The sequence below is a fragment of the Carassius gibelio genome, chromosome B16 (genome assembly GCF_023724105.1).
Source record: "Carassius gibelio isolate Cgi1373 ecotype wild population from Czech Republic chromosome B16, carGib1.2-hapl.c, whole genome shotgun sequence".
Lineage (NCBI taxonomy): Eukaryota > Metazoa > Chordata > Actinopteri > Cypriniformes > Cyprinidae > Carassius > Carassius gibelio.
The window spans coordinates 25452276-25479350 of record NC_068411.1 but is presented as its reverse complement, the minus strand read 5'-3'; the positions used below and the strand labels follow the sequence as shown (position 1 = coordinate 25479350).

General features: G+C 37.8%; 1 protein-coding gene across 1 annotated transcript in view; it reads left to right on the top strand.

Moving 5' to 3' along the window:
* Positions 1-27075, top strand: part of si:dkey-22o22.2 (neural-cadherin) — a 101717-nt gene that overhangs the window by 19884 nt on the left and 54758 nt on the right. The window lies entirely within an intron of this gene.

The window sequence follows — 27075 nt, the reverse complement described above, 5'->3', positions numbered from 1 at the left end:
AGGTCACATGACAATGACAACATGACTAATCTAGTATGTCCAAATTGCATTCTTACTACACTCATTCAGACTATATAGAACATACTTTTTTAATGGTCGCAAGGTACATTCTTAGTCAAACGCAGTACCTGTTTAGGTTTCGGATGCCCTGGTTTTTGGGTCAAGCTTCCCTAAGCCTCTCGTCTTGACCGTTGATGTCGTCAGCACTTTAAACACCACAGCATTTATCATAATCGTCCTTCTTCGAAGCCGTTGTTGTTCTCCGAGTTCGCCATTTCGACTCCTATTACGCGCCACGCTGTGCTAATTGATGTCATATTTCACTCTGACATACGGTTGCATCCTTTCGTCCTATCCGTTCCTTTTCTCTCAAAGATTTAAATTGTGTATTTTCCCCTCTGTCAGCTATTTCCTGCAGGTCTGTGCTTTACAAGCAAATTCACCTCCTGTTTATTTTCTCACATAATGTAGATCTAGGCAATTTTGAAGGCTTCCCATTTACGTCTGAAAGCCACTGCCTGTTCTGGTTAAGTTTTGGACTTTATCTTGTACTTCACGTTGCACCGACAAGTGCTGATGTCCCCCTGGGGGGGTGGGGGCAACAGTGGTCAAGTACGAAAGTCAAATCTTCACTGACAGGTAGACAAGAAAACCCCCCGAGGGGTGAGACAAAGGCAAGGTGCATTGTGCTCCCATTGTCAGGTGATCGGTAACCAGTGTCGCCCTTCTTCCACCTGACCTACCACCCCTCAGGGGGGCATCCCTTCTCGGCAGTGACCTATAGTTGGAGCTAATGTGTTTTAGCCTTGCCGACTCCATGGCAGTAGCGTTATAACCTGGGTTGCACTGAGGCAGTGCGACAGCTGCGCCAGCCTGGATGTAACAACTGAACATAAAAAAAAAATAAAAAAATGGAAAGAGAAGCAGGGACAAGATCGAATCAGAGATGGAAAGAAGATATGAACAAGTGGGTATTTGTTCCAAGGGTGCAAGGACACAGAAATGTTGGCTGTGAACAGGCATCAAAAATGACAAGCTACTTATTTATTAATGTCATTGCATACCTTGTCTCTTAAAATATGGATGCACTGTTAAAAGGAGGAGAACAAAGAGGGTGAACAAAGGACAAAAGACAGCCTGTTCTGTCCTTGCCAATGGTTGATAGTAATCGCTCTTTTTCAGTCTACATTTGCAAAGCCCTTCAATTCAGACATGAAACTTATGAGTCTCTTCATTTATTCTCTCCTATTATAGGTCATCTATCTGTCTATCTGTCTGTCTGTCTGTCGGTCGTTCGTTCTGTCGGTCTGTCTGTATACATTTTTTTTTTTACATTTTAAATATAAATTCTTTATTTAAGCATTTTTAATAAGATATCAATACCTGTTACCATAGATAACAATAATCTTACCATTCAGTTTTTAAGTTTTAAATGTATGATTTTTACAAGCTTTGAAACTGTAAAATTTAAAAATGTAAAATTGTCTTCTATTATAAATACCATGAAAATGCATTTCTTTCACAGTTTGATATTTTGTATGAATGATACCTTCATTTCACTTTACCTCAAACTTCTCAACCAAAAATTGCACCAACTCAACCAGCCTTTGCAATATGCTACGGAAAGCCAGTCATCAGGAACATGCATCATAGGAATTTGTGTGTGGTATTCAGAGAAGTCCATTTCCCAGGCTAAGTAAACAGAGGCAGCATAGAAACCGCAGGTGCTGGCAGCCAAGATGAAGGACACTCAGGCTTTGTTCAGAGAGCTAAACAAACAGAGATTGGAGCTGTCATCAGAACAGTGTGGAAAAATCAAAGCCGCTGTTTCCAGAGAAATAAAAACCATGATGTGTCTCATCTCTGGGCTGAAACAGTTCCAGCAGGGAGTTAAAATGTATTTCAGTTTTTGAATAGAGATCTAAATTCTTCTCTAGATATTAATTTAATTTAATTTGAGGTAAATGCGAGTAATTCCTCAGAAAAACTCAAAATCATGTGGCTTGTTGAGAAGAGAAACTTTTCTCTTCAGAAAATCTAATATTCTAGTTTCTGTTTAAAGGCAGGCTTTAATGGATCAGTGAAGGTCAGTCCCTGTCATTCACAGGTGTGTATGACTACTTCCCATCTCTCAGCATCTGGGCATCTGACAGGATGCTTAAAGATCAAAGTTTGTATCATTTTCCAAGCATGTGACATTAAATCTCAATTCACAGTGGTAGGAACGTTTCTACTGAAGTTTGTTTTGCACTGTAGACACTTCTGGCTTGGCTTGACTAAAGAAAACATTCATGACATAAACATAAATGTTGGAAGTGTGTAGCAGTAATCTGAAGTCTCTGTAAGGGTAAATGAAGGCTGTGTCAGTGGACACAGGCTTTGATCATATAGAATTGATCAAATATAATCCCATTCATCCCTCACATGGCTCTCCATCCCAACTCAATGTTTTTATGTGTGTGTGTGTGTCTTAGGTTGATGTCTGAAGGCAGGAAAGCACAATTCATTTTTGAAGTATGTGTTGGTGTGTGTGGTTTTTGGGGATGATGGAGATCCCATTCTCTCCTTCCCTGGAGCTGTGGCTTATCTCTCAGTGTAGAGGCGTCTGGAGCATTCCCTACGCTCTGAACTTGAGGCCAGCTGGCATGGCCGTTTTGCCGCCCAGAGAGACTTGGACACACTGATGGAGACCTTGAAGAAACACTTTCTGCTCTCATTTTTACACAGGCACACACACATGTTATGGCCTAACAGGCTCTTTCAGATTCTGTGCTGTTTCTGCCACCTCCCATGATGCACTACAGGGCCAGGACACACACTGGAGCATGGAGAGAAAAAGAAAAGAAGAGACATAGAGAGTTAGAGGTCAAATGTCCTTCGGCAATGATGTGGCTCCTGTCTCACCCAATCAGATCCTCAGAATTGAAAATTTGCGCTATTGTGACAATGCAAACACGAGAGCATTATCACAAGCACTATACACATCCACACACGTAGGTCCACACATCCTGCTTTTTTATGATGGCGAGAACTTTCTATCAACCTTTATTTTTTTTTTTATATATTGAACATTTTGTTATACCTTACATTTTTTACATTTATTCTACGTAAGCAAATTGGTTTTAATAAACTGACTTATGCCAGTGTTGCTGTGTCAAACAGGTCGGATTGCTCTGATAATTTTTTAAATACAGAACCACAGTGTGACTACAGAAGACTTGCTTTAAAGTTATCGTTGTATATTGAGCTAAAATAGGAGATAAGATTACACATTTCAGCTTTCAGCCCAGTTCCCTTAGAACAATCTGGCCTGTTAGAGAGGTTTACTTAAGCTGAAACCTCAGTTTGAACACAGAACACACACACAAAACCCTGCAGCATTCTACCTAAACAAGAGCGTGGAGAAGAGAAGAAGACAGAGGGAGAGAAAGACAATACATACATGTGTTTAGATTCCTAATTTCCACGATGATCAGCCATCTTCAGCAGACAGATTTAGTACACCAGTCAATCAGAAATCCCTAAAACATTCAACAGAAGAATAATAAAAAGTGAAATAAAACCCGAAACTGATCCATCTGAAGTTGCACAGTTGGGCTTCACATCTCTGACCCATCTCACTGACCTTTCTCTTAAGCCCAAATCTACCGATTTGCAGCTGGGCTCCTGTTTTAACATCACAGAGTCAAACTAATGCAAGCAAAGGCCAAAGAGTGTCAGATCCAATCCTCTTACATCTACACACGTGCACACATCAGTAGAGCGGGCAGACGGTCACCGCCTGCAACCCGCTGAGGGGACATTAACTGCCATGTGAACTTTATTAGAGAGCGCTGCTTTAATTATCAAAAGCCTCTCAAAGCATGTTTGTTATCTGAGCCCATAAGAGAAGAAAGGGTATGAGATCAAGACTGTGGTCAAGACCTTAGGGTAGAGGGCAGTCAGTCTGGTGAACTGTGTGTGTGTGTGTGTGTGTCCGGAAGTTAAAGCCAGGTGTGCTGTAGTGTTAGTGCACTCAGCAGACTGACCCCATGAGGAAAGCAGAGGGCTTCATTAAGATGAGATACGACTGCCACTGCTGCCACCAGAGAATTGGGAAAACAAATAAACCTTCAAAAATCACTCTTTCTGGGTCTGTTCCAAAACCTGGAAAGTTGGATAACTAGACAGATAAGTAAGCTGTTCCACATGTCATGCTGTCTTTTAAGATGACTTGTTTGGCAGAATTCTATTGCAATGTAATTGACACAATTGATGTACTTTTGTATTTTTTAAATCAACATCAAGATTTTAGGACAAAATATTTTTGAATGTACACTTAAACAATACTTTCTTTTTCATTTTTAATAATTTTGGGACACATTTGTTTTAAATATATTATTCAAATATAAAATGTTATGATCATAAAAGCAGCATGCCAAAAATATGTAATCTTAAATAGTGATAGAAAGATTTATTTTAAAGAATAGTAAAATCTACTTCAATTTCTAGCTATCATATTCATTATTGATCTGTGGAGTGTATTTTTAAGCTTACGTTAGTATCGCTGTTTTAATATATATAATAATGGAAAAATCAATTGTGAATGAGGTCTTGCTATTTGTGTTGCGCATGAGGTTGCTGATGAAACTGAATTTTAAATTTGGTTGAGGTTCTGTTTCATTTAAGATGTTGCCTGTGTAGAGCTTCTTTCCTTTTATTCACCCCTTCAAACCATATTTTTTGGCAGACCTTTCCATTAAGAGAGAGAGCCTTGCCAGAGAGAATTGCCAAAAAAAGCCTGAACAAACAAAAACTAGTCTCTCTCTCCTCTAAAAACAAGTCAGGACTCCGTTATCCACAGCAGCATGTGTCATTGAAACACAAGGATTTATGATTGCATGTTTAATTGATTTAATACAGAAAATTAGAGAGGAAAGCTGCTTACGCTCTTCTGCTATCTGCTCGAGGGGGGAAAATAAATAAATAAATACTGTCCCAAATAATTACAACTGCTGTTTGGTACCCAACCCCCTTCCAGTGACAATTAAGCAGAGACCCAAAATACCAGGCCTTGTAACAGGATTAACTCTGTATGTTTAAGAGGTAGAGGAAATAATTAGTCTTATTGCTGATAACACTAATCAGGTTAACGGCCATGTCTCATTATGGGCTCTGGTCCTGGTATTCACTCTACTATTGTCCTTCCTCACTTCCATCCTTCTTTTCCTCTATGACTGTCTCTCTCCTTAATGATGTCTCACTTGATGTTGTGTGTTTATATATGTAAGTACAGAACATGCTGATGACCATTTTCTATCGGGATGCCATCCTGCTTTAGCGTCCTTAGAAAATCCCATCATTCATAGCACCCATGTTGGAAAGTTGCTAATATATATATATATATATATATATATATGTGTATTTTTGTCATATGAATGCTTGATTTTGCCATTCAATTAAGCTCATTTACAGTTAATAGGAGTTTTTAAATGAGCTACTATGAATGAATGCAGCACCACCTTCAAGGTAAATTATATACAACATTGTGAAGTATACTTAAAAGGAAAGCCTTGTGAATACATTATAGTAACGTCATGTTCTGTAGCTGAGCACGTTTGTTGCCCTTTCCACCTTGCCACTTTCTTTTTCCTCAGATCAATAAGCACAGACAAGCATGGGTCTGCAATCTGCTTTAAATTAGATAAAATATTCTTTCAAGTGACTGTTAAATTGATCTTTTTAGCAAACACTCGGCCGAGAGAGGGAAAAAAGCCGTCAGCGAGAGCTGTTATTGAAATAGGCAGTGAAATGTATTCGGGACAGACGATTCCAATCTATTCTTGTCTGCTTCAGACATTGATGTGTGTGGAACCGAATAATATCGAGCAGTGGAATATCTGTAAACAAACTGTCAAAGCAGGAGAAAGGCATGTCGTGAGATAATAATTTTAATGTATTCTCGGAAAAGAAAGCTATAGATTGCTGTTGTGGATATCCAGTTTTGACTTATTAGTACGCAGGAAGGCTTTAGATGAAAACCTTGTCTAATTTGAGAGGGGGTGAATTAAATCTGGAGTTGCATTAATGGTGTTTCAACAGGATGAGGGCAAATCCAATCAAATCTCTGTAATCCGGTTTGCCAGGGTGAGGCTGGCACCTCTGGGATTTGCTTTAAAATCTCTCGCCCATCAACGTGCCACACAGCTGGTCTGGAATCACAGCAGATGGACCGAAAGTGTTTTTCTTCCAGGATTACACATATGCCTATAACATGTAGGGTCATTTAAAAACACGCGTTCCTGTTCTGCTTTCGATAAATTAATTAAAGAAAGCAGATTATGGTTATTTTCAAATGCAACAGGCTCAAGCTTTTCCGTCCATTTCTTTCTGTCCATCTTCTCAGGGCCTTAAACAGCATTTCATTAGCCGTACTATTTTCTTTTCCCTCTTTTCTGCACTCCATCATTGTTCTGACTGTCTGGGTCCGGGCACTGAAAAATACCAGCCCCAGGACTTCACTCACTCTTTAGGGTGAGAAATAGGCGTGAAGCTGGAGGTTAATATCCATGACTTGGAGATGAGAGATCTGTTGTGGCTGAACAGGACAGAGAGGCTCCACAGACTGACAGGAGCAGCATAAAAGCTCCTCACCTTCCTGCAGAGGGGTGAATCCAGGCCAGGAGGGCAGTAGACAAATGCTAATGCACCGTGACAGTCCTCTGTGACCATTGCTACCCCATGACACTCTGTGAGGTTGAAGACAAGATGAGGGGATGACTGTGTCAAACCCCATTTGAAGAGACCATGGGAATTCCAAAGAATTATAGAATAAGCCAATATCCTCATGTCAAGATTTGTGACATCTTAGGTGTTTGTAGTACGTAGTACTGTAAATTTCAAGTGTGGAACGGAGTATGGAGAGAGATTACCCTACCAGGGGTGAGCAGAATTCATAATTGAAGAATTGACTCCATTTCAATTCATGAGTGAGAATTTAAATTGAATTTGCCATAGAATCCTGAAATGGAAATTGTATAAACATGAATAAGAAGTTACTAAATAGCAATTCAAACAAATTCATTAATAATGCATCCTTGAAGACAAATTATTCTTCCATTCTGTTCCACAAAAGTGAATCAGTCAATCCATCTATCTATTTATCTGTCTATCTATCTGTCTGTCTTTTCATTTATCTACTCTTCTAACCATTTATCTATTCATCCATTTGTCTGTTTCTGTATTTTCATAATCCATCCATCCATCCATCTCTGTCTGTATTTTTTTCCATCTTCTCCTCTAACCATCTCTCTCTATTCATCCGTCTGTCTGTCTGTCTTTTTATCCATCGACTTCTCTAACAATGTTTATTAATCTAACCATGTCTGTCTTTATCTGTCTGTCTCCATCCATCCATTTAACATTTTTTTCCGTTTTAATTCTCCTTCCCTATATTCAAATTTTAATAGCAATTTAATTTCCTGTTTACTGTTTAAATTCCTAATTCATTTCAACATCCAACTCTCATTAAAAAGGAAATATTTTCTGTTGCTTTGTTGCTACAAATTGCTTATTGTAAATGCCTCTTAAGAATACTAAGATTTTATCATGGTTTAAAGTATTTACATTAACCTCTGTTCATTGTCAAGTATATGTGCATGCTGAGAAATAATGCTTCGATCAGTTTGGACCAGCTTAAACTCTTAACTGGTCTCACCGACACAAACTTGTTAGTCTGGTTATTGTTATAGGTAGATTAGCTGTGCATTGACCAGTGAAAAGTAGCATGAAACTATCCAAAAATTTCATTATACTAGTAATAAGATGGCTAAAAATGTTATTTAAAATTACCAGCTAAGCTACCAGCTTTTTTTTCAGGAGGCACTTATACAAGGTAGCGGAGCATTCTGCAGTCATCGAGTACACAGCTGTATCCTCTCTCCAGCTTTATCACCTCCCTCCTCCCTCCTCCCTCCCTCCCTCACTCCTTAGTTAATTTCTTCTGTCTCCTCCAGGGTCATTACCTGTATGTAACCTCAGTGTCAGTGAGGGAATATGCTGATGGTGTTTAGAGTCAACCCCACTTAGCCTTGCTCCAGTACCACCATGCTCTGCAATATCGATAACGAGAACACAAAAAAGGTTTTGCCCTCGGTTTAATTAAAAGAATTAAAGACCTTGTTTCTACTTTGTAGCTGTGCCTGGCAGATCAATTCTCACCTGAATTGTTTCTGGGTGCTGACTAATTGTTTCACGCGGTAATGGCCGGATCAAAGGGCCTCCGCCTTAATTGCTAGAATAGAGAATGAGACAGATAGCTGTTTTAGAGGAAACAAAAGCAGTTGTAGTCATCAGAGAGGCCTAGCACGATTGTGGTGAGCCAGCCAAATGATAAAGAAAGACATTTTAATGTGCTAAACCTGCCTTTTGTTTCAGTCATAGAAATAATTTAGTGGAAGAGTATATATATTTTAAGAAAGTATTTACACAGTTTTGGATCAACTTTGAAAGTTAGCATTAGTTTGACAGTGGCAGATTCAAATGATGAGTGTTAGTACGGCATAATCAAATAAATGTCCTTGATGAAAATGGTGAGTGGCGTGGAGCCTGATTGGTGATGTTACCTGCCACTGGAAAGATGGTGGTAATCTCTCTCCTCTTTATATGTCTGAAGGGCTATTGATCCCTCTTGCAATCATGCTAGAGAAACACTTGGTGTATTCATTATTGAATCCACCAGCCTCTGCAAAAGCAGGATGAGTGTGTTTAATGAAAGGAAACAAAGGCAGACGGGTGCAGAGCACACTTGCCAATCACCATACTGTGTGATGAATAAGCAGAGAAAGGAATAGACAGAGTTGAGGAGAATTAGCTCTTCAGAATTGGTCCGTGGGGCGAAGTGGCTGATGCAAGCCCAGTGGCTCGTCCTGAAATCCTCCTCAGGCCCAGACCAAGACCCTGGGCTAAGTCAAAGCTTCCCCCTTAGTTTGATGCATCCCGCTCCGTGAAGAAACATCCCACCTCCCCTCCATTTCTCCCCAGCACATGGTCTCCACTCGCTGTGAATCACTTGCTCTTCCTGCTGGTTTTTGCTATTATTCAAAGCTTGTTGTGCTGCCAGTGCTCCCGAAGGCAAACGCACATCAATCCTGACTAATCCCGCTCTCTGTAGAATGAAGATAAATAACACGCTGCTCTCTCTCCCCTCTTTAATACATGTTAAATGAAGTGTGCTGTCTGAGTTTTTTTCTGGCAAAAGTTAAAGGCCTAATACATTAATTCTTAAAACGATAGGCAAATATATTCTCCTTGCTGGAGGAATATATAGAAAAGGTGTGCAATACTGTAAAGATCAATTTGCTATTAGGTGTGGAATGTGTTTTTTTTTTTTTCTTTTTACAAACAATTTAGCCATGAAGGAGAGTTAGGCATTAGCTAAATATGGCAAAGTTTTGCAGGGATAATTAAGAGGTCGTAAATAGTTGTATGTTCATTTGAAAATTATACTGCTTTTTGTTATAACTCTAGCGTCCTTTGATGGAGGTGTTCAATATTAATAGGACAAATTATAAAACTTAGGAGAGCTTTTAATGGTCTCGTTACAGGGACCTGTAGACCTTTTCTACAGCATTAGTCTCTGTTTCTCTCTCCCACTCCCACTTTCTCCCCCATCCTTTTCTTTCTTTATTTCCTCATTGCCACATTTCTGAAAGCAGTCAGCTTTTGTTGAATGCATTAGCTTGACTCACATTAGAAATAATAGAAGACCATTTTAATCAAGTACATTTAGACATCAATATTTGAGATAATAGACCCATAATAGACCTTTGTCACAGTAGACAGCATATTTGATTTGATTTAAATGAAGACAAGGCCGTGAGATATTTCTGTACACTCAGTATTTGGTATTGTAGTTTACATGAATGAAGATCATTAGGTTGGTGAATGATTGAAATTATGTCTTTTTACAAATCAAGACTGTATTGTGGAAAATATTAGTTTTGGATATTTTAATTTTGTGCGTTAAATGGACTGTACACCAGTTCCTCAAAAAAAGGAGAAAACAGAATGAGATTGAGATACTGACAAATAGGTGTGAGCTTGAATACCCAGGTAGAAACATTATTCAAGGCGACTTGCCCGCAAGCATACTGGCATTTTAAAATAAAGATGCTGTGGTGTGATAGCACTCCTCTACATGATTCATTGAGCTCCACACAGATGTGTGACTTCATTGTCCCCTCTAATATCCATTCACACAGAGATTGAGATATTTACCCCGGATAGCCAGTAGGATAGCATCTTATTAATGGCGCCCATTAGTAAGGTTGTCGTTAATGCGGCAAGTGGCCAGTTCCAGGAGGAAGCTTCATTAGCATAATTGCTGTCTCTCTGCTTCTCATTATTGACACAAACACACTTCCTCTGTCTCTTCCTATCTTTTTTTCGTCCACTTCCTCCAATTGATGTCCTGCTTAAATAGTGCACAGCTAAATGTTCTAACCTTGCTTCTGGAAGGATTCATACAGATTTTTTTAAATGGGTGTTTCTTCAACTTTTATGTCCCAGGGGTTGACTTTTATCTAAAGAAATATAATGCCTGCCCCCCCCATCCCCCTTATTTATATGAAGGTCACATTGCAACTGTCTGGGAAAGTTTTTGTGTGCCTTTTTACAATATGTAATATTAGTCTATGGTGTCCCCAGAATGCGTCTGTGAAGTTTCAGCTCAAAATACCCCACATATCATTTATTATATCATTTTGAAAATGCCTATTTTGAGTGGAAGCAGAAACACGTCTGTAGAGTGCCCGACATGGGAAATGATGTGCTCAGTAATTAAAGAGGCAGTGAAGCAAGGCTGGTAACAGCGCTTGGTCACGTGTCGCACCAAAACTGTTTTCAAAACCAAAACTTAGAAATTGCACACAGGTTCCGATTCTTTTCAAAAAACGTTCTGAATAAGAAACCATTCTCGGTTCCCAACTCTATTTGTATGTGTAAATACATAAAATGCTTGAATGAAGTCGGCCATTAATATATATAATTACCACCACACAATTCAATCAAAAACAATACATCATTTGAGATATGATGGAAATCATAATGTTTGTACAGTATGTCCAGTCTTGGACATCATTGTTGGCCATATTAGGGAGAGCTTAAAAAGTATATTTCAAGAGAGACAATTCATCATAAGAGAGTTAAGATTGTCAGAAAAACCAAGCTGTTGGACGTCTCACATGGTGGGAAATATTGGTTAAATTGTATAATTTCTAGTCTACTTGTGTTTGAGACTCAGATGGTCATGTGTCATTTCAACACGTGACAGCCATACTGTATTGTTTTCCTTGCTATTTAGTGTGTGTGTACTTGTGTGAATGTGTACAGTATGTGTGTGTGCACGCTGAGTCACAGTCATGTGTGTATGAGCTGGATGAGATAGACCTCACGACACGGCAGCAGGTTCTAGTTAGATTACACACTGTAATTGGCTCATCACCCACGTTTATGTAACCGGCACACAGCATATGACTCTAGGTGTTGGAACATTGCATGGAATACAAAGGTTTAATTACAACTTATATTAGTTAGAGTGTGTACTGGCATATTTTATGTAGTAAGGTGCTTAAAATAAACAGACAAATGCGAAAAATCATTTCCCTGTACAGAAACTGGATTTGCAATACATTAAACATCATAACTGCTGTTGAAAGAGTACATTATACTCTTAAAAATTAAAGTTCCAAATGTGGGGTCTCACAGCGATGCCATAGAAAAATAATTTGGGTTCCTCACAGAACCTTTCAGGGAACAGTTCTCAAAAGAACCATTTTTATAGATTTTAATAATCTAAAGAACTTTTCCCACTATAAAGATGTTTTTGTAGAATAGAGAGGTTCCATGGATAGAAAAGGTAGAAATGGACAGTTTGAAAATGAGAGAGAGAGCTGACAAAAAGGCAAAGCAACAAGTGTAGACCAACGCTCCTGCATCTACCGTTCCCTCCCCTACTCCACGTCCAAACCAAGACCTCCATTACCCATCCGTCATCTCCAGAGACACTTCCATCTATCATTTCATGAAAACGTGTAGCCTGTGGACAGCTTTCTTAAGTCTTTGTTTTAAGAGAAACTTTGTGTGCTGCTGTTTCCCTGTAGCATCTTAGAGGCTAGACAGCTTCAGTCAGAGCGTGAGAGGAGAAAAGAGCAGAGGAGTGAGGTAAACAACTTTATCACTGGAAATCCGATTGGAGAGCTGGTGTGAGTGGTTGCTTCTTATCTAGCTGCCTCCCAGCAGCGAGATCCTTTAAACAAGCGAAGGGAGACTCAGGGTTCGATTAGAGCCTCACCAGGACTTGAATTTCATAAACAGTTTTTGTCAGATATCTCCGAGCCAAAGTGAGAGGAATGTAAAAAAGAAGTGAGTGGTTGAGGAACAAGGGGGAGAGAGAAGAAACGGATGCATGGGGGGTAGAGAAGAGAGGACTGGGGCAGAGATGGAGGCTTCCTTAATCATACTTCAGATCCCAGTGTGAGAACTCAACACCAGCATCTAATTCTCTGCCTCCACAGGCCCAGGAGTCTTGAAGTCACACTTCATGCACTTATAAGAGAATGAAACAAGAGAGAGAGAATGAAACCAACTCTGAGGCAGACTTCGACGGCTTCTTGTTTCCCATGATTCTGTTCTCCTGCAGGAAAGGAAGCCATTGTGACTGCTCAGTGAGATTATTCCAGATTCTCACAGTCATTGTTCGGCATTTCTTCGCAAGTTGTTCGCTTTTTGAAATCGCCATCCCTCCCCAAACACACAGGCGGCTTAGCGTTCTTTATATGGCCCATTTTGGTAGCCATTTATGCAAACAAAAGGACAAATCTTTCACTTTGATCGCTGAGCCATGTCTTTGCTCTACAGGGATGCAGATTGAGCCGTGTTGTATGAGGGGGGTTGGGCACAGTCTTATTTATAGTCTGTTATAGTGTTTATTAATATTTTAAGTTCAGTTTTTTATACATATATTTAACATTTTCTTTTTAATTTTAGTGTAATTGTAGTTTTTAGTTCTTTTAATTCTATATCTATACAGCTTTAATTGAGTATTTATTCACATGTCTAGCTTTGAGTTTAAGTTTTTCATCAAATATATTTATTTGTATTTTTATTGATTTCAGCTTCATTTTAATTATCAAATATACTCACATTATTTGTATTTTAGTTTTAGGTTTAGTAATTTTAGTACTTTAGTACTTAGCTAATTTTTTATTTTAGTCAAATTTTAAGGTTTTCATTTATATTTAATTTTAATTATTATTTTTAATTCAGTTTTAAGTGTAGTAATTTTAGAACTTGAATTTCAACTTATTTTGGTTAGCTAATAGAAATGCTGCTCATTTCTTTGTGAAATTGAAATATAACTATAATAATATACTAATATAACACTTGCATATTATTGCTTTTTTATTGGTTTTTATTGGTTTGGATAAAATCATCTGTTAAATGACAAAATTTAAATAGCAGTAACACAAATAAAATGAATCTCTTAATATAAACAAAAAAAAAAGGCTTTGTCTGTGCTCTTTCTATCTAAAATGAGGCAATCGCTGCATTTTAATCATGATCCAAACAAAGATGCTGCATGCATGCAACTTGAGCAGTTTTTAATCTAAATTAGATTGTATAATTTTTACTTTTTTAATAAAAAACAGAATAGTTTGACTTCAGTTTTGTGAAACTATACATAAAAATATCCACATGAAACAGCGAAGGAGCAGATTCACTCTCTGGCAGCAGGTGGCACTTAAAATGTTTTCTTGGTTTCTGCTGTAAACAAAGCAGTGCTGCACTTATGAATTTTAAATATGCATTATACAGTGGCAAGATGAAAAGAAAAAATACCATCTGAACTTTTTTAAAGACAGTAAGTTCCCCTCAGACATACATTCATATAAACTCCTAACCCTAAATGAATATCGCAATATTTTTAGCATCTCAACGATCACATATTTGAATCGATTTTCATCCTGTTCGCTGTTAATCGTTACATCCCTAAATATACGTATTTGTTTTAATTTGAGTTATTTCAGCTGTATTTAAATTATGGAAAATTACTTATAGTTTTAAGTTATCAGTAACAACAATGGTTGGGTACGTGTGTTTGTTTGGGTACATTGGCAAACCCCCACATCAGACGGTCAGACGGGTCAACCCCAAACCTAATTTGCAGCGCAGCTGTAGGTACCTTTCATCTCTCCCAAACGCGGGCAGTTCTGCTTTCACTTCATCTTTTAGTGTTTGAAAACATTGGCATTCATGTGCCCATGTGTGCGTCTGCTTTCATAGACTAGCCCAGCGGGTCTGCCAGGGTCCCATCCAGCTCTGTGTGCCACTTCTTCACAGAGTCACTTGAGTGGAAAATCAAGACGTGGAGGGGAGCATTTCACCTGAATGGGACATGGGAATGTTGGCGGAGGAGGAGCGATTTCCCTGCGGGGACTCCGGGGGCCGGATGAATGGCTGGAAGTTTTCCAGGATTGGCCACTAAGCTCAACCAGACCAGCATACGCTGACTTGTTCCAGCGCGGCACTTCTCTATTCAAAGGAAAGAGCGTAGCCTCAACAGGGGTTAACGACAAATACAAGCACATTCAGCCTTAGAGGAAATGAGCTTTCTTAAGAGCACACAAGCCCTCCTTTGGTTTCTAAGGGCTGTAGGTCATTATCTGTGTCTATAATTGCTTTCGTTAAAATGGAATGATGTATTGGCACAAATCCTGCACTTTACATGTTTTCCATCATTTTTATTCTTGTAGGGCGCTATGCATGAGTGACGGCAGGATCCACTTTGTTTGTTCTCATCCCGTTGGAGCATCATAAATCTAGCCAGACATATGATACGCTAATGAATAATGAAGAGCAAATCTCTTTCTCACTCTCTTTTTCTGTCTCTCTCTCTTCTGTTGTTGTCTATGGAGACGCCGAGGCCTGAAATGCACACTTAAACAAAGAACAGCAATTATGCTCCTCATTTGCATGACTTAACATGCATTTGCATGTGCTTGTGCAGAATGCTTTGTGTACGGCCTGTGTTTAACACGGCAGAACGTGGAGCCGTTAACAAGCTTTATCCTGAGACCGAGCTTAATGGACGACAGCCCTGTTGGAAGTTTAATGAATCTTTACTCACAAATGTAGTGAGAGCTGAACGGACAGATGGAGTGACAGACAGAGTCCACACAACTAATGTGAATGCAACAGTTTTTTTTACTAAAGAAGCTTCATTTTACACGTGGTTGCCCAGTATCGGTTGCCCTATATTGGTATTATATTAGTTATCTATCTATCTATATATATATATATATATATATATATATATATATATATTTATTTATTTTTTTCATTTAACATTAATGAATTAATCTTATTTAAAAAACAATTATTAAATTGTAGCCTATGATAAATCTCAGTATGAATATCCATTTTTATACTGTCCATTAAAATGTTTGATTTTAGATTTTATTGTTTTATTAAAAAATCTAAATACAGTTATATAAAATTTTAGTGTCTGTCGTTTATAGTCCGCCATTCAAATAAAATTAATTATTGATTTATTGGTATCATCCAGAATTTTAATACTATTTAGAAACGTGTCAGTCGTTGAGTGATAATGTCTTACATAATCCACGGGATGTTCATTGAGTTCCTCGTTGTCCATTTTGTCCAAACCTGAGAAGATCCAGTACCTATCCTGTTGAAAATCTCCCCTTTCTTCTTCAGGCTTCATGATATCGACATGATGAAACCACACACATGGTGCACAGAATCTCTGATTGTAGTTTTTTTTTAAAGAAATTTCCTGGCATAAATCATAAATATGATATGAGCCCTCGCATCAATTTTTCAGGGCTTTATTTTTTAATGCTGAACAAAAGTTCTCAGATATTCATAATTTAAGTGACAGTTTCCATGTTTTAGATTGGTCTATTTCCACAGAGCTTATGAAATGTGGATCCGAGACGTTTGCTTGATGATGAAAACCACATTGAAAATAGTCTTTATTCAGGGACCCGTTATTGTAAATGTGAGGACTGGTAAATTATTGAGAGTGTGTCCTGAGGGTGCAATGTGAAAAATGGGAAGTACTATACACTAACTTCTCGAGTCTCTCTGTCTCCATTTCTCATATGTCTTTCTTTGAGGTGGTTTATAGGGCTCAAAAACAGCTGTATTATTACATGTGGTTTGGAATATTAAGCTCAACAAGAATTTATCTGTTTTTTTTTCTTTTAACTGTTCCTCCGCTCGCTTTATCTTTGTCATTCATTGTTTAAGTGCTCCACATGGACTGAGTCTTCTCTTCCATCACACCTGTCTCACATTACAAAAGAAATGAAGCTCCCTGAAGAACAGATTGATTTATTTGTCTGAATAAGCTGCAGGTACTGACTGCTGTACCCACAGGAGTGTTAAAGAGCATCCGATGAGACTATTTCACAAGCACATGGAGCTTACTGCATGACAATTCTTATTGCTAGCGTGGAGGTTTTTGTAAATATATATCCCAGAGGAACTGTTTATTGCTCAGATGTTGCTCTGAAAGAGATTTGCTCAGTTATGTTTTTTTCTGTGTTTCTTGTAAAACTGTGTTTCATCAAATTATTGAAAGCAAATTAATTTATATAGTTAGTACCTTTTTTTTACAATGTACAGTACATAGTTTCAGAGCAGCTTTATAGAAAATCATGATGTTACTGTTTCTAATTTATAATGTCCTATAGTCTATATAGCAGATTAGAGTTGGGCGATAATTTAAATTTTGCAACGATTCAAGCAATCTGGCAGTTTAGATATACTATATAGTATATATTGTCCATACATGAGTATACTGTATGTGTGCAGATAATGTTGGACATACATATCCAACTATATATACAATACACACACATATATATATATATATATATATATATATATATATATATATATATATATGGAGAAAGAGAGAGAGAGAGAGAGCGCGCTGGGCAATAATACATGTGGTAAGATTTGTTCATGTACGCTTCATTTAAGTTTCAACTTGGCCTCAGATATTTATCTGAAATATTAAATGTAAAAATGTAACAATTATTGACATAAAGTAGAAACTATAAAGAGCTATCTAGAAAATTCATATAGTTTTATGGATTAATATAGATCATTTAACCCTGAAAGAATTTAATGAGAAATATTTGAGTGCAGATTGAGATCTGAGACTTATGATTTCAGACTTATGTGGTCTGGACTAATCTGAGCACAGTTTGAGAAATGATTGATCTTTTCTCAAAATCTAGATGAGAATCTTGAGATTACTAGAGTCTCTTTGTTTCTTTGAAAGAAATATTCTGAAAGTCTCTATTTTTATCTCATCACTGTCTAGGAGAATGATGTTATGAGTTTTATTTTTTCAGAGGAAGTATCTAACTAGCTTTGAAAACATAGGGAAAGAGATGTGTCTTGCTAAACCCCAGCAGCAACAGGGCAGTCAGCCTTTGTACTGAACAGACTGACTTATTTAAAATGACTTTTCCCACATGGTCAACACTGAACACAGTTTGGTCTATTCTAATTATCATACTATTATTCTATGGAAAGGAAGGACTAGAAACAGCAAATGGAGCAAAAGACTTGCGGGTCGTTGTTTGTTAAGCCACTTCTAGATGTAGTGAGAGGGGGAGACAGAGCAGATGTCAATGGTGGAAGGGTGCCTGCAGTTCTCCTAACATCAATTTGAAAATGTTTCCCATGTTCCCTTTCCAGTATAGCCTGTCAGACTCCACCAAGGTAATTGAGTTTCTGCAGAGGCGAAATGAAACTGAAGTTTCAGCTGCAGCATCAAAGGGTAAGGCACTGCTTGTGGTTTGTCTACTCCTCACAGCCCAAGCAATCGATTTAATCCCTTGTAGTAAAGGAGAGAGTGGAAAGATGGATCCAGGATCAGGTATCTCATAGATCCAGCAGAGTTCTGCAGAGCACCTCTATGCCATGTGGGAAAAAATACCTTGATGTGTGAGATGATGTATGTGAGCAATCTTAAACTAAAAGTACCTCACGTTGGAGGGCACAGGCCTTTGATCACATATTGATGGTGTGTTGTGGTAAACAGACGCCCTTGCTCTATTGCTTTAACCCAGTGGTTTTCAAAGTGTGGGGTGCACCCTCTAAAGCAGTGCCACTGTTCTGTTATTTATTTTAGTATGTTGTAAATATGTCATGGCATACCATTTTTTTATATAATTAACTCTTTCCCAGGCATTGCTGAGTCATCTTGTCTTTTATGAGAAAACGCTTCCCATTTTTATGGCTTTTCATGTTTTAACTTTTATATACACTCGGGAGAGCTATAACACATTGTTTGAATGAGACCACATTTTCCAGATCAAAAACACAGATGAGGAAGCAGTGTTAATTTCGTTGACTAAATATTTTCGTCATTATTTTCGTCACAAATATATTTTTGCGACGAAAACGAAACGAAAACTAAAAAAGAAGGCACTGATGGAGACTAAAACTATGACTAAATTGATTGACATTATCGTCAACGAATAAAGGACGAGACGAAAATAGACTGTGCCGAAAATCAAATCAGCAGACGGGAGAGATGCGAGGAATGAACAAAAGAACCGGCAAAACACAACAGGCGAGACTGCATGAGAGAAGAGAACCAATCCGAGCTTGACTTATTGAGACGTGAAGCGAAGGTTTCAGTTTTTAAATGAGCTCCCGGGGAGTCGGCATTCGAAGAGGTGATGTCTAAAAGAGCGACAAAATGTTCACAGCTCACTTTACGTTTGACGACGAACAAAACAAAACAAAGTGTAAAGCACGCGGAGCGCTCATTCGTGGCAAGAACAAAACCAATTTGAAAAGACATTTACAGACGAGCCACCTGGACATTTTCTCAAATGTAATTTCACAACGATGTTCTTTTGTTTATGGAGCTAAGCAAAATTGGAAGACTGCAGTGCGTAGATGTTGTAGCATTAAATATTACGAACTGAAAAGTACTGTAAAATAGCCCCTTCTTCAAGTTAGATGAGAGCACAATACTAATACATAATATTATGATACATACATTTGATTAATACTAATGTTTAGTATATTTTATAATGTTCTACTTGTTGACAATATCACAAATATTTCTATATTAGTCATGTGAAACGTGAATGTTCACATCCTATCATTATACATACTAATCTAGCAATATTGTAGTATTTAAAACATACAATATTCCTAGACAAATTAATACCTTACAAAATCTTGTTACTTTTTTTATCCACCCAACTTATTAAATATTTACTTTAAATGTATGCACTTATTGTTCAGCTCAGCTGTAAGCTTTAAGGTCCTGGACCTAACTTTATTTTTCTTTTATTGATGGTCAATTGGCAGCTAGTTATTGTTTACATTATCATGACAGTGTTTGTTGCTGCATAAAAGCTTTTGAATCGAAATAAAGACACAGTTGTGTTGAAATAAAGTTGAATTTGTGTTTTATATATTTTGGTTAAGTTTGTTTCCTATACCAGCTGTAAAAAATTGTCTAGTAAATCTGTTATTGATTTTAGTCTTATTTTAGTCGACTAAAATACCAAGCAATTTTAGTCGACTAAAATAAGACTAAAATTAAAACAAATCAGATGACTAAAACTTGACTAAAACTAAAAAGAATTATAGTCAAAAGACTAAGACTAAAACTAAATTAAAATTTTGTGTCAAAATTAACACTGTGAGGAAGACGTGGAAATGAGCAATCTCTTATGTAAGCAGATTTTCGCATTGGTCTGAATGAAAATGCAAATTCATTCTTTGCCACTAGGTGCTGCTTTTGGAACGTTAAAATAGCTGTTTCCCCCGATAACGACTGTACACAAAGCAGCACTGCGTTCACAAATGCAGGTTTATTAGGCATTACAGGCATGATGAAATGGAAATGAACTCAACCAACTGTCAGTCGGACCAATCACCACAGATTAGTGTCACAGAAAGGAGGTGTTTGGAAAATGAATCGTTAAATAAATTGTTTGGGAGTCATTGTGCATATGAGGTAAAAACAAATGCATATTATAAGACAATGAAAGTGTTTTTTACATTGTTACAAAAAATGTGCTTTCTATTAATCAGAGAATCCTGAAAAAAAGTATAATGGTTTCCACAAGACTTTTAGCAGCACAGCTTTTTTCAGCAATAATAATAAGAAATGGATCTTAACCATCAAGTCAGCATGTTAGAAATAATTCTCAAGAATCATGTGACTGTATTAATGGCTGCTGAAAATTCAGCATTGCTATCGCATATTACATTTTTTATTACATAAATGTATCCTTATATTTGTGAATATATTATTTTATATATTTGTGAAATTAAAATGATTTATATAAATGTTTTTTTATTTTTTATTATTAAAATTTTTTGATGTGGTGGGTATACATTTTCATCTTTAAAAGTAGGGCAACACCAAAAACAATTAAGAACCACTACTTTAAACTATAGTGAAAAGTCATATGAAATGGCAGGTATCACATAAAGACATGTCAGTCAAGACTGGACAGTACAGACTTAACTGAGTTAAGTCAAACAAACACAAAGTTAACTTGCTTCTCCACCTCCTCTCAGGGCCTCTTCGCCCTCCACGCTTTCTGGTTTCACACTGCCAAGTCATGGCATGGAGCATGTGTGAGGGGACATAGAGAGGAGTTCTCTTGCCTTTTAATGATTCCAGGTCAGAGTTGGAGCAGATCAGAGTTAATGAGACATCCTTTGAAATAACGGCTCCACTCCATCCAGGAGAGTGAGAGAGAGCGTTTGCCGTACTGGCAGGCTTCCTTTGAGAGGTGTGTGCTGGTGCTGATCACGGTCATTATCTCACCTTAGGACTCAGCAGCCGTAACCCTTGCACACACATGCAGAGCCTCTAATTGAGTTTCTGTGTTCTGCTGACTGGGCTTTGATTCGCTCACGAGTGGTCAGAGAGAAGTGCTTGCCTTCCATGTTTCTAAGCCTTTTACTATCTCTCTGTCTCTGTGGTCAGACAGCATCTTAATCCCAGCATCCCAGATGATTTCTGACACACTCTAATCATCTACAGAACAAGATTATGAAATTAAGCTTTACTTTGACCCTCTGTTGGAAAATCAGGTTATACAACTTAAGGTTGTACAGCTGTGTTGTAGCTGGTCTAAAATGGTTTAGTTGTGAACAGCACCAACCAATATGGTAACATTTTAAAAACGAAATTGACTATGGTAAAATAGAATGTTCTAGTTTTTCCATCGAGTGCTCTTGACTAAGATTGCCTAACAACAATGCTTAGTAACCATTGCAATTATAAAAGTAAAACATAATTTGAAAAGAAAACAATAGCATGCATTGTATAAAGTAGGCACCATCAGCATTTGTTACATGTAACTATAGAAGTCTTGATTAACTTAAGTTGTTGAAAGATGCGAAAATGTGATGTTTTATAATGCACAGTGATGAAATTAAAAAAGAAGGTACATTTTGTCAACAAATTGTTTTGGATTATCCAAAAGCGCAGTTAAAATAATTTCAATGAGAACATTATGTTCATTAGAAAAACGACGATGTTTAATCTCCAAAGACCCTTTCAACCAGTTGAAGAAGAGAAAATTCTGGAAGATGGTTGTTGGCTGAAGCATTTCTTTATTTTTAAGTGTGGGTCTGATTTTTGTCCAGTTTCCACAGAAAGGAGGAACAGTTGGTGACCGGTTTAGAGTGGTGAGTGTGTTTCTGGGTGTTTTTGTGGTTTAGGTCACCGCTGTGCTGTCCTGCATGCCGGCTCTCTCAGTATTTCACTGTGGAGTGAGGATGTATGTCCATAAACTGCCTCAGGGCTTTCAATCAGATCTCAGCCGCTGAAATGAAATGGAAATAAAGAGCAAGAGGAAAAAGGGGAGTGAGAGTGAGAGAGAGAGAGAGAAAACACATCACTAAGATGGAGGATCTCTTAGTCGTGTTGTTGCATTTATCTGAGTGGTTTCTCTCCTCTGTGTAACAGCTCCGCTGCTCTCTCTGTCGTTTTTTTGAAAGTCTGTTTTCCTTTTTCCCCCTGGTGCTTGTATTTTAGATGGCAGTGTATGAAATATACAACATGCCCGAGCTTTGATATAACATAGAAGAGAATAGAGCAGGTACATTTGTCAGTGAGAGACAAGGACAGTGTGTGTGTGTGTGTGGAAGAACATCCCACACAGTTGTCGGTTTGAAATCAACAGAACAGAGGAAACATAATTATATGTGTTTAGTTCCTCCCCCCATCTCTCCCTCTGCATGCTCTCATCAGCGGTGAAAAATGGGCTTAATTAACCTGCAGGAAACTTTGTGAATGTGTATGATGCGTGGAGTCGTGTGTGTGAATTATGTTTCTTTTTCAACAACTGCGTCTAAATGAGAGTGGAGGAGAGAAGCAGCATGTTATAACTGTCTTTGTGATGAATTTCTCTCTGTAAAACGTTTCAGAGAGACGTGGGTAATATATATGGCTATATGCTTTTAATTGCTATTAATCATATATATAAGACTTTTGCATTAATTTTTTTTTTAATTAATGCTATTAATACATTTCTATTTATTTTACTATCTATTCATCAAAGAATCCTGAAAAAATAATGTGACATTGATTCAATTCAAGTTTATTTTTATAGTGCTTTTTATAATACAAATCAAAGCAACTTTATAGAAAATTAAGTTTGAACAATATTAGCTTAACAGTGGTTACTGTCAGTTTATGTGCATATGGCAGACATTTTCCCAAAAATGAATTAAAGACGTAAACAGACAATGAACACTATTAACAGCAATTAATATATGATGCAATCACACTTGTAACATTTGGTTCTTTAAAAACATTTTAAAAATCAAATGTCCCCAAAATGTTGAACAGTAGTTTAAGACAAAAACATTTATGGTTTGCTAACAACAATACTTTATTAAAACAATGGCATCAGTTATATTTTAAACAAGTAAACAATGATGTAAGAACAGTTTGAGGATGAAATTATTTACCGTGTGCGTGTGTGTGTGTGTGTGTGTGTGATATGGTTTGACTAAAAGTGGGCCACAATGCGAGATCATTAATTAGGATGCGCTGTGCTTTCGTGCTCTGGTTGGGTCAGAGCAGCCCCCACAGTCTACAAACACACACACAGAACTTCAATAATGAGGCCCTGTCTGTGTCACACACTGCCCTCTGTCACTGCCTACAGATTAGTATGCGCACTTACACACCTACACTAACGGTCATGCTTTCTCTCCCTTTGTGTGTGTGTTTGGGTGTTTGGTTCATCAAGCTAGAGTCCTTTCACCCTGCTCAGTGCGAGATGCTGTTTTTGCTCCTGGCTTGTTCTGAGCATTTCTAATGCATTTTTCTAATTCGTTCAGTGCATTTAGGCATATATGAAGATGGCGAACGTGCTTGGATCCACACCAAATCAATCGCTTCGAGATCACCTGAATGAGTTTGGTCTTTGCCTGATTAAAAACAAATTCTGGAGCAGCTTTGTGCAAATATTGTATGTCTGCTGATGTTTTGAGTAGATATAACTATGACTAAAATCCACAAAAAAAGTAGAGTTAAAAATGTTTCTCTCACTCTCTGAGACTTCTCACCCAGAGGAATTTCAGTGTGCAGTTCATGAGTAAGGGTGACAGAGAGAGAAAAAGACAAAGGCCCTGATTTGAAAACTTAATTACATCCCTGGAAAAGCATGTCATCAGAACAACAATGAGATATACATCGTTGAGTGTTTAATTGAGCATGAAAGAGCTCCCCTTTTTAGACCGAAACGCAAAAACTGCTTCTGCCAGCCCAGCAAGGACAAGGCAATTACACAAGCTCACCGGCGTGCTGTTTGCATGTCACAAAGACTTAACCCTGCAAAGTGGAGATTTGACTCAGGGGGACACCTGCAATGTCCCAGTCACTATGACAACTTGGCCTACACTGTCATTCACCAAGACACCTGCAAGTCTTTCCCTATGCTGTTTGTGTGTGTGTGTAATTCCAGATCATTTGTTCAGGGTGGTCCATTAGGGAGGTATCCAGCTGTAAGAGGGACTTCAGGGACACGGTATCAGGAAGGGCTCAGAGTGAGAAGAGACGTGGTTTCTGGCTGCTTAGAGTCTTTGGTTTGGTGCTGATGTACTGTAGTCCTTCTCAAACAGACCAACAATGGCATAGTTTTCAAGATGTTGGATTATATTAAAATAGAGAGTTTACCAAAAATGTGAAGTTTTAAAGTCACCATGACATCAAAATGGACAATTCTTTTTTTCTTTATTATTTTTAAACATATCAACATAGAATATATGAAAGTTTCACTTAATAAGTTTTTCATTATATTCAAGTTTTCTGAGATGCACCTGTGTGTGTGTGTGTGTGTGTGTGTATGTACATATAACATATATATAACATATACATATAACATATTAGGTGGCCTTATAAGTACAATGTACTTATTGTGTTCATATTGTATTGTAAGACACTTTTGCTGCTATTGAGGTGGGATTGGGGTAAGGTTAGGGAGAGGGTTGGAGGTATGGGTAAGTTTAGGGGTGGGTTAAGGTGTAAAGTATGGGTTAACAGTGTAATTATAAAAGTAATTACAGAAATTAAATACAGATGTAATTACATGTAGTTTTTTTAAAATATAAGTACAATGTAAAAACATGTATGTACACAATAAGTACATTGTACTAAATCATTAATTAAAATGTAAGTACATAGTAGTTAAGGCCACTTAATATAAAGTGGGTCCATATATAAAACATAACTTTAATCTGTGAAATCATGAAATAGCAAACTCTAAGCAATACAGATTTCCTCTGTCAGTTGTGTTTTGCAATTATGGTGAATCAGCATTGATTCATTGCTTCATATCCACTCAAAGGCATCGCATCGTATTCTTCCCATCCTCCAGTTCCTTTGAGTTGCTCTTTAGATGCAGACAAACATGGTAACAAAAGAAAGCTGCACATGTTCGATGCGGCTGACGACCGTTTAAGTCTCTTTGAATGGAATCTAATTTTCCCCAGTCGGCATCGGCTTCTTTTACATCCTCTCACCAAATTACCGTACACCAAATTAGGCCAAAAACACAACACAAACACAGCACGCACAGTTTCCATCCCTCTTTCTTTATCCGCTCTTCGTCTTGTTGTTTTTCTTTTAACGTAGCAATCCGTGACATCTTCTGTATTGATATTCAAATTAGTACGGAGCTTTGGGTGGACTTAGATAAAATTCACCAGCTATTTATACACGGAGCATATTATATCCAACGCTTTGCTTCACGCCATCCGGGCTTAGCTTGGCTTAGCGAGGCATAAACAAATGCACAAAGGTCTTTGCGCTTTCTCCTCAGATTTTTCCCCACATTATCTGAACTTCCAAACTGCGATGCTGAAAAAGATCAAGCAATTGTTTCATTGTGTTTTATGCACAGGGTGAGAAAGACATCCCAGTTTGGGTTCCATATTGTTCTTTTGAAACAAAGAGCAAGATGCCCAGTCATGAAACAGATAGAAAAATCACACTCTTTCATTACCAGACAGGCTTTTTTTTACTATTTCTATCATAGCTAAAAAGCATTTTTACCCGATCCTTCCTCCCTTATTTTCTCAGTATGAGGGGTGTTTATATTCCTTCAGGATGTCGTGATACTGTGACAGCTGTTTTGAAGATGTTGGGTAGAGATACATTTGTTGAAACCCTCGCCAGGGTTCCTCGGGCGTCCCTTGAACTGCCCTCTCCCTGTTGGAGGTTTGTTGACTGAGCCTGTGTCTCATTAGCCTCTCAGGTGTGGGTGTTGGCTGTTGGAGTTTGATCCACATCTGTTGGACCTTTAGGCCACCCCATGGTGGGCTGCACACAGAGCTCAGTGTGAGGTAGGAAGGGTCGCTTCTAGGGTCTTTGATTCCACATGGAGAACGCAGATCTTTAGACACATATGAAAATGAGGAGCCCCTACATTACACAAACAGTATCAGACAGAGTTGAAGTGTCTGTCTGCCCGCTCATGCCACAGGAAGTCACCTACCTTTGCCTTGTCTTCCAACCATAATTTGAACAAAAACACTCAATACCGTCCCCCATTTTGAGAAAAAGTGCATAAATATGATTCATTATTCATATATATATATATATATATATATATATATATATATATATATATATAAACAGTATAGTATATATGAAAATTATATAACCTTTTATTCTAACAGTTTATTTTTGGTCTTTTGTTATAAATTAAAAATATTTTTTAACACAGAATGTTATTTCATTTAGCAAATTCATTAAATAATATCATTTCACTCTAATATACAGTTCCTGACGTAAAAATTGAATAAAATGTATTCAGTAAGGCCTTGCTGCTAAAGCCGATGTCCCTTTATTTGGATACATTTATGCATGTATTAGCATACATCTTGCTAGGTTCAGTCATGTAGACCTCTGATAATTTATCTGTATTATCATCAAACGTCAGTGAATCACAGTGGCAAGTGGACAGCCACAGAATTTGATTACACCAACAGCAACTTTGACAGGATTTACATGTATTTGCATAGAGAATGTCACTTTTTGTTGGCTTTCACATATGCAGTGATCTGTGGGGGTTTGTTGGTTTGTGTTTTCACTCTGCTTGTATTAATGTGGTTTTATTGACTGAGCTCCAGTCCATCCGTTTGCACGACACATCCTGACTCTGCAGACGTTCACAACACAGAGACATGGAAACATAGAGGCAAGACACCCAAGCCCCCGACCCTTGTATCTCTTTGCTCTCGTTGTGTCTTTCGTCTTTTCCTTGCATCTCCCTCGATCAGTCTCTTTTGACATACTCCAAAGCATGGCTATGAAACACAGGAAGTGAGGGTAACAGTAGTATGTTCCCTCTTGACGAGGTGCTTAGAAGTGAAGTTTCTTCTTATTCTCACTCTTGTCTCGCTTTTGCATGAAATGTCAAAAACAACACGATGCAAGTGTGGAAACAAACAAACAACAGAGAAAAGAGAACACAAAAACACCCCAAAAAAGATATT